The 15,207-nt window shown below is 49.5% G+C and overlaps 1 pseudogene; it reads right to left on the reverse strand.

The window, feature by feature from the left end:
* Window positions 1-8,921: 8,921 nt before the first annotated feature.
* Window positions 8,922-14,886, reverse strand: LOC105874495 (eukaryotic translation initiation factor 3 subunit E-like; annotated as a pseudogene).
* Window positions 14,887-15,207: the final 321 nt, after the last annotated feature.

Genomic DNA, 15,207 nt, shown 5'->3' on the forward strand with positions numbered 1-15,207 from the left:
CTCCCTGATTCCTGCGGGTCACTGCCCAAACGCCGTCCCTCACCACCACAGCACCCCCACGCTGGCACTCTCTGTGCCCCCCTGCCATGTGCCACCTGCTTGCTCGCCTGCCCGCTTAATTCCTGCTCCCTGCACTGAACCTCAGTTCACTGCTAAGGCCCCAGGCGGTGTCTGGCACATAGTAGATGCTTGGCAAATATTTGTTGAATGAATGAATGGGATTCTGTTTTATTCCCATTGCTTTGATTTAGGTCTCTTTGTCCAGAGGTGGGACCTGATGTGTGTTTGGAGATATCTCTACAGGGCAGCGTATCATACGAAATAAACCTGTATGTTAGGAGTAGGAGCCCCTGGTCCTTACGTGAGCCCATAAGGAATGCGGGGACGGTGGTGAGGGCCCACAGGAAAATGCAATTTTTAAATGGGCATCTAAAAATTAGGCTTGGAAATGCACAATCTTATTTTGAAAAAGAAGCAGGAGCTAGGACTGAAATATGCTCAGTGCTAATTTTATTCTACAAACATCATTCTAAAAATGTAGTGCCTTTATAATTTCCTACCTCCTGTGACAATACAATAGCTTTGATGCAATGGTTCCTTACAAAGAAGAAATGGTGACAATGAAATGGCAGGCAGGTGGGGGAGGAGGAGGGGAGGGACTCTTTTGGAAGAGCCCCCACACTTCACACAGGTGGGCCAGGAGGTGAGCAGAGAAGCAGCCACTGTCTAGTGGGCAGTTTTGTGCAGGGGGAGCTGGGCCTTGGAAATGGGTTGGGGGTGGCTGGAGGAGGTCATAAAAAAGGTGAGGAGGTGGGACTGGGGCAGGGTGCAAATGACCTCCATTGGGACAGGGGCTTGGGGGGCCGAGAGCGCTGGCGGAGGCAGATGAGAAGGAGCCCCACCCGAGGGTCAGGAGCCGGCCTGCAGCCTGCATCCAGAGCACGTGGGCGGAGTGCTGGGTGCGCGGCAGGGGCAGGTTCGCGGCAGGGGCAGGTTCACAGGCGGAGACAGCAGCGAACCCCGCAGAGCTCCCACCTGGAGCTCTCCTTGGAGCCATCGGTGGGGTTTGAGTGGGGACTGGAACGTCACCACTAGAGTCTGGGACCCAAGGAGACAGAACCCGCCCACTACTTCTCAACTCGCCACTTCTGCGGCCCAGGAACACTTTGTCTGAACAAAATGGCCCCAAACGAGCCCAGAGGATTTTAAGTTTTGGTCCATTTCCAGGCCAAAGGGAGCTTCGCGTGTCACAAATGGGCACAGTCACACAACACGGCCGAGTGAGTAGTTTGTGATCAGACAGCTCCGGGTTGGAGTCCAGGCTCTGCCATGCCACAGCCATGAGGCCTCCAGCGTGGCCCTGGCTTCTCTGAAGTGCACGTCCTCTTCTGCTCGACCACAGCGATACTAGAACCCGCCTCCCGCTGTGCAGACTCAGTGAGACAGTGTTCCGAAGACTCTTGCCCAGTGCCTGCCCCGAGGAGATGCCCAGGGGCCGTGCTCGTGACTCACTGGCGGGGAAACATTGCCAGGAGATGCTCCCAGCCACCGACTCTGCTCCGACAAGAGAGGGGCACAGCCCAGCCAACACCTGGAGGGGGACGGGCTCAATCTTCAAGCCTCATGAAGATGACCCAGTGTTTTGCAGCGAAAGCACATCCATAGACACCTTATCTCGGCCTGCTGCGTTCAGCTGTTCAGAGTGTGTCCTCATCTCCCGCTCCCTCCCATCTGCACAGTTCCCCGGTGAGGCGAGTAGGATTCGTGTCATTACCCCGAGGGACAGGGGAAGGGGAGGAAAAGGAGTGGCTGCCCAGCCTGTCCCAGGCGTTGCTGGGCTGCGAGCTCTGAGGACGAGCGGCCCTGGCCAAGGCTGGCAGTGTGGCGGACGGCGGGGCCTGGCACAGGCTGGCCGGAGCATCCTTGTCACCCGCACAGAGCTCGGCCTTCCCAGGGCCCGCCCTACGTGAGAGCCGACCACGGCCAGGAATGTCGTCTCTCCTCCTTGTCTTCCTGGGGCTGGAGTTGGGCCCTGACTCCCGCCTGGGCCTTGCCCTCCCCCCATAAAGTTCTTCCTGCTGAGGGGCAGAAGGCACAGAGGCTGCTCTCTCTCGCGGTCCCCTCCTGCTGTCTGGGTACCATGGCAACAGATGCATTTCTCAGAACTGTGGTGCTTCCACTGCCTGATTCCAAGCACCGCCACTGCCCTGGCCTGGCCAGCTTGAGCCCACGAGGATCCACAACTGCTCAGAGCACGCACCCTTTCAGGTGCTGACAGCTGGGCTGTGGCTAGCCTTCCAGGTCACCCCAACAGCAGGTCTTAACTGTTGCTTGCAGCAACCCCTCTTACTGTCGCCTCTAGCATGCCACTTGGTGGTCTTTCCGTGCATCCCCTAGCTATGCCACGCTTATTGCCGTGAAAGCAAGGTCGTGCTTTAGGAAAATGGTGTCTGTCCCCTTACTGTTGCGGCAAGTGTTACAGCTAGTGTTACAGCTCTTGTTACAGCGCTTGACCCGAGAAAGAACCGAGGGGCACACGGAGAGTCGGAGAACACTCTTTACTCCCCCAGCAGGCTCAGCAGACTTCTGACTTCTTACTCTTCCTTCCTTGGTCTCCTCCTGCTTTTATACCCCTGGTAGGACTCAAAAAGCGTCCAATCAGCAACAAGCTTCAACATCCAATCAGCAACAATGGGATTCAAAAAGTGTCCAATCAAGATTGCGCAGCCAGTGCCAACGAGGGCAGGAGCAGGTGGTTTTGCACCGTGGGCTGGACAGCAGGCATAGACGCGCAAGGCCCAGCCCCAGCAGTGCGCACCCACCGGGCAGCTGGCCCTGGGGGATGCAGAGCGGCGGGGAGGCAGGGAGCGGCTGCGTCCCCGCGCTGGTTGGTTTTTCCCTGTCATTACTACATTTGGGGACTCCCATTGATAGGATTCTTGATGACCCTGCTGGCGTTGCAGCCACAGCCCCTTTCACATAGTAGGTGCTCAGAAAAGGTCCCCACAGCGTGCCTTGGTGCCAGACCTACACAGGCTGTGACAGGAAGGACTGAGGACTTCAGGTCAATAGGTCGGTCACTAGCAGGGGAGCTAGCAGCAGGAAGCAGACACAGCGCGGTGGCAGCTGAGAGCATGGGTGTGTGGCCAGGCTGCCAGAGACTAAATCCTAACTCCATTATATAATTAGCTAATAACCCAGGGCAAGTCTTTTAACAACTGTGTGCCTCAGTTTCCTCACCTATAAAAATGGAAGAGATAAAAGTATCTTCTCCTCTAATTGGGAGGATTACGTGAGATAATACCAGTAGATCAAGGAGAATTGGTCCTGGGACATAGCTCATGCTCCATATGTACTCACCAGCAGTATTTAACCATAATTCAGGGATGTTAAAGTAAAAAGAAAGTTAAAAAACAGAACATTTTGTGGAAGTCATTACTATATGTATGTACTGAAAACAGATGGAAATAGATACTCAAAAATGCCAATAAGGGTTATCTGTGGCTGGTGTGATTACAAATGACTTTTGGTTTCTCTTATATATTTTTTTCTGTAATTGCCAACTTTTCTACAGCGAACTTACATAAAATGACTTTGGAATGAGATTCTAAAAACTTGCTCAAAAAACCACCTGAGACCTCTACTACCCTCCCCTGTTCTGAATATCATTTTGGAGTCTAAGGAGACATCCCTGTCGTTTCCAATTGCCTGGGAACAAAAGGTGACCTGCCGAGACATTTTAGCTGGAGTGGTGAAGGCTGTGTTGCCACAGTATTTTGCTTGTACACCCAACTAGAAAATGAGACATCTTGTGTTTTGAGTGAATCTCTTCCATTAATCATGGGGATACTCCAGGTCTATCGGCAGAGTGATTGGTATAATTACAGCCTCCGTCTCCAAGGATAATGCCAGCAGTCAAGTGCAGCGTGCGTGAAGCAAGCCTGAGTCTTCCTGGCGCTGGCAGAGACGTGATTGCTTTCCTGAGCCCCAGAAGCCAAGGGCAAGAAGGGCCGGGTTGTCCAGAGTTCAGGTGTAGACAGAAGTGTGGCCACAAGCTGCCTCGAGAATTTCCCAATTTCTCCAATATGACAACAAATGCGGTGTTGGCTGGAAGGACTATTAGGAAAGGAATGACTATTTCAATAGTCCAGGAATGTCCTTAAGGACAAATTAGCTGAGTCCTACAAGTGAGTTCTCCAAGTGTGTCTCTTTTGCAAGTTAAAGCAGTTTGCATGAAAGGGCTATGTCTAGTTTACAGGTTCGTTCAAAAATGCACACATTTTAGAGCCCAAAAGGGGGATGGAAAAGTGACAGATAAAACATGTCAGTGCCCTGCCACCGGGCCATCTGTCCTCTCTGTTATCTACCTTCCTTAGTAGCTGTGGGCTCCCGGGGGTCTCTGGGAAATGCCAAGAAGACAGAAGCTGACCTGGCTCTGGGAACCCTGCAACTCTACATCCCCCTCCCTCCCGGCATTAGGGAGCAGGTCTCGAGCTCAGATCAGAGAAGAAAACTTTCGTAAAGTTCCACACAGTTTATGTCCCTGTCTATAAATTATCACAAAGAAGAACGAACTCTTCCCAATTCAGCCCTTTGTCATCACCATAACCATCCCCATCTCCTAATAAAAAGAGCAACCATCCAGACAGGCAGAACGAGGAGCTTGGATGTCTCTCAAGGGGGCTTTCCTCAATCCTCCCATCTTTGTGTGATTTTGGCCTCTTCAGACATCAGTTAGCCGTGTGACCATCACCAGACAGAGCCTACTGCCAACAATGACTCTTAAGTCTCTGTTTGTCCTCCCCGAGCCAAGCACCCAACCTCAGAATATGGCAAGCATCTTAGCTACATCAATCACAAGAAGCAAACAGAGGAAAGATGAAGGCCTGGAGCTAAATCTACGCTATTGCATCCTAATTCCAGGAAGAAGTATACAAAGCCCTAAAAAAGGAGAGGATGCAAGGACTGTAGGCAGAGGGTATCCTTAGTCCTGGGAAAGGAGAAACAGGGTGTTAAAGGGAGGGATTAGCCATCCTGAAGTGGGAGCCACAGGGTGAGGTTCACAGGGAAGCGTGTGGCAATGTCCCGGGCAGCTGTTGGCCAGGGGGTCTGGCAGTCAGGACGGACAGCTGGAGCAAGGAGGGTGCGAGCAAACCATCCGGTCAGCCAGTTTCTATTCTAGCTTGCCCTGATTTCTCATGAGAATCTTCTCTTCTTTCGAGTCTACCCAACACTCAGCAGCATGCGGAGTGTGTGCCAGTCCAGTACGGGAAATGGAGCGGAAAAGGATTTAGCGCAGGGAACTGAGCACTTGCAGAAGTTGTTGGAAGACTGGGGAGGCGGAATCCATAGGCTTCAAGACTCAGCCCCACAGCCGAGATCTGTAGGCAGGACGCTGCTGCCACGAAGCCATGATGGCAGTGCTCACGCCACCGGAGCTGGCTGTCAGCCACCTCTGCCTCAAGTCTACCTTCCTGCATTAGCTTCCTGTGGCTGCCAAGACAGAGAACCACAAGCTGGGTGGCTGAAAACAACAGAAATTGATTCTCTCCCCATCCTGGAAGCTTAAAGTCTGAAGTCAAGGTGTCCATAGGCCACACTCCCTCTGAGACCCTGGGTGGGATCCTTCCTTCCCTCCTCCTAGCTTCCGGTGGTGGCCAGCAATGCTTGGCACTCCTTGGCTTACAGCTGCTTCACTCCAAACCCCGCCTCTGTCACCACATGGAGCTCTCCCTGTGTCTGCCTTTGCATGGCATTTTCCTCCTCTTGTAAGGATGCTGGTCCTGTTGGCTTGACGTCCACCCTAATGATCTCATCTTATGTTGATTATATCTGCAAAGTCCCTATTTCCAAATAAGGTAACATTCATAGGTATTCGATGTTAAGACTTCAGTGTATCTTTTGGGGGGGACATAATTTAACCCGTGACTCTTTCTAACCTGTTATGGTAGCATCTCCCTCTCCAAACCTTGTTCATATCAGATCCCCAGCTAAGCAGTCTGGGAAGTGCAGTGTTAGCTCCCAGACTCTCCAGATAGAGTGAAGTCGAATAGAGAGAGGAGGCTGGCCTGTGTGTCCAGCCCAGGAGGCCACCAGGCAAGCCCCGTTGTGTTCTGGCTGAACAGGTGACATAATCATGATGCACAGATTGAGAGATGGTTGAGCAGGTGGTTACGCTGGCTCTGATGTTTGGCCCCTGGCCCTGGCCCTGGTGGATGGGAGGCCTTAGACTAGTTACTTCTCCTCTGTAACCCTCAGTTTCCCCACTCATAAATGGGAACAATAAAAGTGGCCATTTCTCAGGGTTTGTGTGAGGATTAAATGAGACAGTGGACTCAGAGCCCCTAGGGCCGGGGATGCAGTATGCAGTCTACAGATGGTAACTTGTATTAAATTACCAAACTCATTAGGTGTATTCTGTGTCCCATCATGGCAGAGAGTGGGGTGACACGCAGAAGCAGGGATGAACCGTATATGAGTCCCCTGGAATGTTTAGGACTTTGTGTAAAAATCACAAACTCCAAGAACTCTAGCCAAGGTGTAAATTTCCTGATGTAAGAATTGTCTCACTTGGAGCAATGACCCATGGGAGTTTCAAGAAGCCAAGGAATTTATCTCTAGCATAGATTTCCCCAAGTTTTGTTTGTGATTACCTAACTGGAGTTGAGATAAGAACAGAAAGCACAGCTGTTAGCCTGTGTTCAGGTGTTTTCCTACACAAGTATTGTGACATGTTTATGTTCATGAAATAGGGAAGCAAGAGTCATGTTAACCAAACTTAGAGTTCAGGTCACAAATGCTTTTGTAGTTTTAAAATGCATAAATGGATCAGACGTAGCTTTGTGGTGGTCAGCATGACTCGCATGGAAACACATTTTGAATTTTACTAAATCTGTCTCTCTCAGTAAAATGAACAAGTTGACACAGAAATCAGAACTCTATTCCTCAGACTGGGCCATAGGGAGAATTTAGCTAATAAAAATTAAGCATTATACAATTCAATAATAAAAAGACAAACGATCCAACATAAAAAAATAGGCAAAAAATTTGAGCAGACATTTCACCATTGAAGATACACAAATGGCAAAAAAAAAAGCACTTGAAAAGATGCTCAGCGCTTGAACAAGCGAGGAAGGAGAAGAATGGCCGATGACTACCATTATCTATGTTTTCCTCTTTGTCCACGTTGGGTTTCTAACAGGGATCTTTCCTTTCAAAAATGTGTAAATGATTTAAAGCATGGAGGTGGTGGGGAGCACTCAATCGGGCCGTTGTAAATTGTTCAAGCGAGCCCACAGCCTTCTCTGAAGCCCCTCCGCCTACAGCTTCTCTGCTTCAAATCTAATTTCCTGCTCCTGGTGTCCAGGCGCAGTGGTGGCCCTCCCAGCCCCAGACCTCATTCAGATCCCCTCCAGCTGCTCCTCTCTCTCTCCCCCTCCAAGCTGAATTGCTGCATTTTAAAGTTAACCCATGACAAGATGAGCTGAATGTGACTCAGGATGCAGAGAGATGAAAATCCAGAAACAGCTGACGGGAGCAGGGGCGTCCCTGGGCCTCGCTTCACAGCCCACATGGGGGACCCCAGCCACCAAGGGCCGGGCATCCGGATCCAGAGTGGCCTTCGATTGGCAATGCCTGGGCTTCTCGCTCCTTCCTTTGAGCTCATGTATCTACCGCAGCCTTTCATAGAAAGAGTCAGCAAGTCATTCCAGTACCTTCTCCGTGCCAGACACTGCACCAGGTGCTGGGGACTCCAAGACCAAGGAGGAAAGTCTCCCTTTTCCAGGTACTCACAGTCTGCTTGGAGGAGAGACAAGTTGGTGGTGACTGCAACATGGAAAACGCCACAGGAAGGTTTGGCGAAGCCACCCTAGGAACATAAAGGAAAAAAAGCTCTCTCTGCATGATGTTTTTCAAACAGAAAATTACTTTCTATCTGCTTCCCATTGCAAAATTTAAAAAATACTGTCAGCTTGATGGGGAACCAAACTATTGACCTGCCTAGCACGTCCTCCTGCCCAATCAAGGCCAGCTGGCTAGATGCTTCTAGAAGCATGCAGCTCTGTCCCTACCGTAGTCCAGCAGGTCTGGACCTGTGAGGAGCCTCTGCAGAGAGAGAAATGAAAGCAGTGCGAGGTGGGGAGGCAGGGTCAGGAGGAGCTTTGAGCTTTGAGGTCCCTGTGGCCCAGGAGGGGACATGACCTAGAGCTTGACTGGGACCACCTGGGCGTGGATTCTGCAAGGGCAGTGTGCACCCAACTGTGCCAAGCCCTTCCCTGGTGTGCCAGGCACCATGTTCTTTCTCTGTGCCCCGCCTTCAACAGTGAAACCTGAGATTTTACTCCAAGTCCCCTGACAGGTAAATCTGAGATTACTTTTCATTTTATAACATACGTGACACCGGATTACTCTTTTTTTTTTTTTTTTTTTTTTTTGAGACAGAGTTTCGCTTTGTTGTCCAGGCTAGAGTGAGTGCCATGGCGTCAGCCTAGCTCACAGCAACCTCAAACTCCTGGGCTTGAGTGATCCTTCTGCCTCAGCCTCCCGAGTAGCTGGGACTACAGGCATGCGCCACCATGCCCTGCTAATTTTTTATATATATATCAGTTGGCCAATTAATTTCTTTCTATTTATAGTAGAGACGGGGTCTCGCTCTTGCTCAGGCTGGTTTTGAACTCCTGACCTTGAGCAATCCGCCCGCCTCGGCCTCCCAAGAGCTAGGATTACAGGCGTGAGCCACAGCGCCCGGCCAGGATTACTCTTTTTTGTTGTTTTTCAAATGACCCAGAGCCAATTTCATTCAAATTCTCCAACGTAGACTCAATAGGTTAATTGTCTCTAAAATGTATGCCACCCTTTATATAATGGTTTCATTATTTCATCTTTATTTTATAGTTTTTTCATCTTTTCTTTACAGTTCCTCAGTAGAAGCCGGAGTCTTGAGTTGCTCAAGTAGGAGCCTCTGACCTACTATTCCAATTCAGTTTCTTCTCAGTATTCATGGGCAACCTCTGGCTTCTAAAAGAAAGGCTTTGAGGCTTCTCAATCACTTGCTGACAGGGTGAGACTACGTTGGTACCCATAACCACACAACCTAATTTAGAATCGATCTTGGCATTGAGTCTTACATTTCTGATCAAATTCACAATGGACCTTTCAGCTTCTTCTGGAGTCATGATTAGTTTATCTGCCAGCACGACAATGCCGATGCACTGGTGGATCCGACAAGAAGCCTCACGTATGATGAGATGGGCATTTTCAATGCAATCCTCAAGGCAAGCCAGCGAGAAGCCATTCGCAGCACCGATTCACATTCCCTCGGCGGTTTCTGAGCCCTGGCAAAGTCAAAGTTAACACAGAAGCACTCAACAGACTCTGTAATTGGGTCTTCTTTTTTTCTTTTCTTCTTTCTTCTTTTTTTACACGACGTCTCACTAGCATGATGTGATAAGGTTTTTATATATGTAAGACTCCTGCTGAACAACTTTGACTAGATCGTTCCGCACCTGCCGGCATTTTCGAACTTCCTCGTTTGCTATGACTGTTATAGTCAAATAGTGAAGAATATGTGGACATGTCGTTTCAATTGCATTAAGATACTGTGGTTGGTAAAGGAAGAGATCAATAATATTATCACAACCTTCGGGGTGGTTGGAAAAAACAAGTAGAGACCAGTGAATGAACCATGTTCCCTGCTGAAAGGATTAATCTTCTTAACATAGATAAAGAACACAAGTTCGCAAGAAAATATAGATTGAACTAAAAAGAAACACACCTAATGAACATATGGAAATATGCTCAGCTTCCTTAAATAGCCAGGTATGAAAACTAAAAGTAGATACTATTATTTTTTTCATGTATCAAGCGTTTTTTTTAAAGAAAATTCAGGTTTGGTGAAGTTTTGGCAGGATGGGCAGGCTCGCGCATGGCTGGTGGATGTGTAATTCACATAACTGTGGTACTCTGTCAATGTGTACCAAAGTGTTGTGCATAGTACTCATCCCCTAATTCCTGAAGATAGATAAAAATTCACATATGTGGATGTTTGTCATGTATGTAAAGAGCAAAATCCAGAAATTACCCTAATGTCTAAAAATAGGAAAACTGGTCAAATAATGGATGGATCACACACAAACACACACTTATACCACACAGAGACTAAGAGCTCAATTTTGTTCTTAAGAAATACATATTTTCTCTCTTTTTCTCTCTCCATATACATTTAGACAACAAAAGACTGGCAAGAAATGCACCAAACTGTAGTTTACCTCAGCATGAGATATCTTTATTTTTTTTCCTTACATTTTTCTACAATGAATTTGAATTCATTTTGTTATAAAAAAAAAGATTATTACTGTATTATTGATACAGTCTCACTTTGTTGCCCAGGCTAGAGTGAGTGCCGTGGCATCAGCCTAGCTCACAGCAACCTCAAACTCCTGGGCTCAAGCAATCCTCCTGCCTCAGCCTCCCGAGTAGCTGGGACTACAGGCATGCGCCACCATGCCCGGCTAATTTTTTCTATATATATTAGTTGGCCAATTAACTTCTTTCTATTTATAGTAGAGACGGGGTCTCACTCTTGCTCAGGCTGGTTTCGAACTCCTGACCTCGAGCAATCCGCCCGCCTGGACCTCCCAGAGTGCTCGGATTACAGGCGTGAGCCACCACACCCGGCCTGAAAAACAAAAGATTATTAAAAAAAACTTCGAAGTATTCTGGCCCCAAAATGAATCTAATCAAGACTTGAGCCCTAACTTCCACTTTGCATAAAAGAAACAGGGTAAATGGCACCATGAAGATATAATCTGACAAAATTCAGAAGGTGGAATATTCTATAAAGAAATGGATGGTCTTCTCCAAAGTCATTATCATAAGGAACAAAAAGGTTGGGGAACCATTCTAAGTTAACAAGGGCTAAAGAAGCACAGTGATCAAATGTAATGCCCAACCCTCCACTGGGCTCTGACCCGGAACCAGGTCTAAAAGACATTGCACACACAGCTGCGGAAAGTCGGATACGGATTTGTGTCCCGATTCTCCCTTGGCCACCCTACAGGTGTGCTTTCCAGGTCACACCTACCTGATCCGCCAAGTCCCACCCCCAGAATCCCGGGGTGCGTCAGACACGGCCAGAGAAGCCATTGCAGCAGCATGTTCCTAGACCTAAGAGGATTCCGCACAACTTCAAAACAGCAAAATTTTCTTCTCCATTTTACATAAAATACCTATCAGAAAAATCTCTAAAATCAGTCTAGATCCACCAAACTCTCAGTAGGTGCCCACTTATTAAATATTAATGTCTTGGCTTATTGCACAAGTAGTTCTTCCCGGGACTCCCACGAGGCAGGGGACAACCAGGGCACAGAGGGCAGCCCGGAGGGGGCAAAGGCAGTCACTCGGCTCTGTGCCCCCTCCCCGTGGCACCCCACATCATCCACATCAGTCCTGAGCCCAGGGGAGGCTGGGGGTTTGTCTATTTCTAATGACAAAAGAAAACTCTTTGTTGAGAGCCCCGGATTTCTACCCAAGTGGCCAATTCTGCCTCACTGAAGTTTGATGTTTGGTTCAAAAGCTTCTGTTTGAGGGTGGAGGGACAAAAATAGCCGACGGCTAATAATTGTCCCTAGGGTTTAGACAGCAGCCTGTAATTTACAGAAGGATTTTAGAGACATTTCACATGTGAGAGACTCCAGATCCCCCAAGCGGGCGACAGTTCCTTTCAGGCTCCGGCTGTTTCCTGGCTGAAGAGAATTCCTCCCCCCTCCCCAGACTCCACTTTCCCCTTTGGGGCAGGGGTGGGCTAGAGTGGGGACCCATGAGTCTGTGTGGTGTGTGAAGTAGGAATTATTATCCCCACTTTACAGACTTCATAAAATAAAATATAGAAAATATGTTTATAGATGATATATAAAATGCATATGTATTAATATATATTTTCATATATTATATATAAAATATAAGTATAAAACATAGGAGATTGACACTCAGAGAGGTTTCGACTGCCAACTCTCTATAAAATACCACCTGAGGAACCCACGTACCCACAATGCTCAGCGTGTTGCTTTCTGCATCAAGAAAGGTCGTTGCCTCAGCACAGGTGGCTCAAGGCGCCATATTTATAAGATTTCAGGAAGAGGATACAGGTTAAGGTGGGTCTTCAACTGCTGAAGTTGATTGGGACTGGACAGATGATTTTTTTTTTTTTTTTTTTTTAATCAGTCTCACTCTGTTGCCCAGGCTAGAGTGCCGTATCATCAGCCTAGCTCACAGCAACCTCAAACTCCTGGGCTCAAGCCATCCTTCTGCCTCAGCCTCCTGAGTTGCTGGAACTACAGGCATGTGCCACCATGCCCGGCTAATTTTATCTATATATATTTTTAGTTGTCCAGCTAATTTCTTTCTATTTTTAGTAGAGATGGGGTCTTGCCCTTGCTCAGGCTGGTCTCGAACTCCTGAGCTCAAACCATCCTCGAGCCTCAGCCTCCCAGAGTGCTAGGATTACAGGTGTGAGCCACCGCGCCCAGCCCAGAATTCTTGATATAATAGTTGAGGACTGGGGGCATAGAGAGGGGAAGGTTTGAATGACCCTTAAGAGTGGTCATTTGATAAGCCCAGCTGAACAGTTTATTGTTCTGAGAAAGGGGTTTTTACACTAAGGAAGGCTAGTTGAGTGATAAATAAAAGTTCAGATAAATGGATTTGCAGAAAGTTTATAAAACAAATAATTAGGCTATCTGTAACTTTATCCTCCTGGGCAGGAATTTCCTGCGGAGAGTGGAAGGGTAATTTCAGTGTAGACAGCTTTAATCGTGAATCCCATTGCGCTGTGGGGCTGCAGGTGCACTCCTCAGGGAGTGGCGAGGTGCAAGGTCCCTCCGCGGGAAGCTGGGTTCGCTGGAGCTTGACCTAAGTCTTGGGGATCCGTCCACCTCCCGCCCCTCCCCTCCTCCACAGGCCAGTGTTCAGCACAGCGGTGCGGAGATCACCCCGCTCAGAATCTGCTACCAGACCCTCCAGCAGGGTTCAAGGAGGTCTGTGTGGACGCTGCTCATGACCGAGTGGCTCCTCAAGGGGTGTTGGGGTAGAAGCACAGGGCAGGGTCACAGGGGAGGGGCTCGTGGCCCTGGAATGAGTGAGCCCCAGGGATAACCTGCCAGGTTGAATAGCGTCCTTCCAAAATGCAGGTCCACCCAGAGCTTATTTGGAAACAGGGCCTCTGTAGGTGTAATCAGTTAAGATGACATAATACTGGCTTAGGGTGGGCCCTAAATCCAGGGACGAATGTCCTCTCAAGAAGGCCATGTAAAGACACGGAGGGAAGGAGGCTGGGTGACAGGATGACAGAGGCAGAAACTGGCTACCAACCAAGAAACTCTAAGGATGTCAGGCAGCCACTAGAAGCTAGGAAGAGGCAAAGAAGGATTTTCTACTAGAGCCTTCAGAAGGGGCAAGGGACACCTTGCTTGCAGACCTCCAGCCTCCGGAACTGTGAGAGAACATATTTCTGTGGTTTTAAAAAGCCCCCCGTTCGTGGTCCTTTGTTACGGCAGCCACAGGGCAGCCACACAGATGCTGAGTGAGCAGTTCCTCCAAGTGCAGCCGGCACCCTGGCCTTGCCCCCCTGAATGGGAGCCGCGGCGCCCTGGGTGGGATGTGCAGCCTCCCTAAGGCTCTGGAGGGGGTGGGGCAGGCTGCAGTGGACAGAGGAACAGTGCCCACCTCACACCCTTTTCTGGCAGTCTGTCCGCTTTGCCAACATTCAGGAAGGGACCTTTACAAAAATGCCCCCTAACCAAATCAATTCTGGCAAAGCTTCAAAACACAGCACAGCTCCCTGCTGAGCCTCGCAGTTTTCTCCTGCAGAGGGGACAGTCTCGCTCCCCGTCAGCGCTACACAAGGAAGCAGAATGATCCGGGGCTAATGCTGAGGACAGAACTCGAGAGAAGGCAGGGCGCAGCGTCCTCCCTCCTGGCAGGCGGGCAGGGTCACAGCCTCAGGGCTTCCGTTAGGACAGGAGTGCTTAGAAATCTGGGCCACCTCAGCCACCTCCCAGCAGGCGCCAGCTGCCGTTCCAGAGACCAGCTCTGAGCTCTGAGTTCACCCACCCACTTGTTATGGGGATCTGGAAGATTTCTCAGCCTGGAAATGGCCTGGTCCTTCTCCCCATGAGAAACTTGGCAAACGATAAGCAGACATTCATGTGAGGACACTGCAGTGACTCCTTTTGGAAATGAAGAGGTGAAGGACATGAGGTCCCACCCTCCAGGGAGCCATGGATGAAAAATATAACCAGAGTTTGAGTGCTTAGGTTGCCATCGCGCGTCGTTACACCTGCTGTCACCGACCCGCTGTCCGCCCCCTTGCTGATGAGAAGCCTGAGGCCCAAAGAGGCCAAGTGATTTGCCATGACTTGGGGCCCCAGGGAGTCTCACCCACAGTGGGGGGAGCTGGAAGCCGAGGAAGGAACTCTAGGGACACTACAGGGACACACTGACCAGGAAGCGAAGGAGGAATGGCAGGTGGCAGGAGGCAGTGGAAACCCAGGGCCAAAGTCCCAAATTGATCCCTGGGTGAGAGAGACAGAGGAGCCCAGAGGCCATTCCCCCACAGCAGCAAGACCAACATCCGAGATGCCCATGGGGCAGGGGTAGGGGTGGGGGTGGGAGAGCCCAGAGCCTCCACTGCAGTCTTCCGACACTAATCTCCGAAGATAGAACAGCACTGTGTTGAAATGGCAACTGCTCGTCACAACTTGAGAGCAGTGGTCGCATTCTGCGGCTGCAGACCAGTGATGGGCTGGGCGCGTGTGAAGATCCCAAGGCTGGTCCCGGCCCCAGAGATGCTGACTTCGTCGGCTGGGTGTCGGCCAGGCGCGGGCTCATCGGCGCTCCCAGGGATTTAGGGCTGTCTCAGTTTTCGTAATTCTGTGTTGGTGTTTCTTTCTCCTCCCTGTTTTTAAAAATTACACGAGGAAGCTCAGGAGACGCAGGCAGGATGTGGGGTTAACATTAAACTCCTGAGGTCTGGGTAAGGACAGCGGGCTCAAGGGACCCTATGAATGTATGTTTTGTGCATGTTTAAAATTAGGAATAATTTACATATAGTAAAATTGACCCTTTGAAATGTACAGTTTTGTGAGTTTTGACAGATGCGTATAATGGGGTAACCATCCCGCCAATCAAGCAAGATATAGAACATACAAG

Source organism: Microcebus murinus, chromosome 1, assembly GCF_040939455.1.
Source record: "Microcebus murinus isolate Inina chromosome 1, M.murinus_Inina_mat1.0, whole genome shotgun sequence".
Lineage (NCBI taxonomy): Eukaryota > Metazoa > Chordata > Mammalia > Primates > Cheirogaleidae > Microcebus > Microcebus murinus.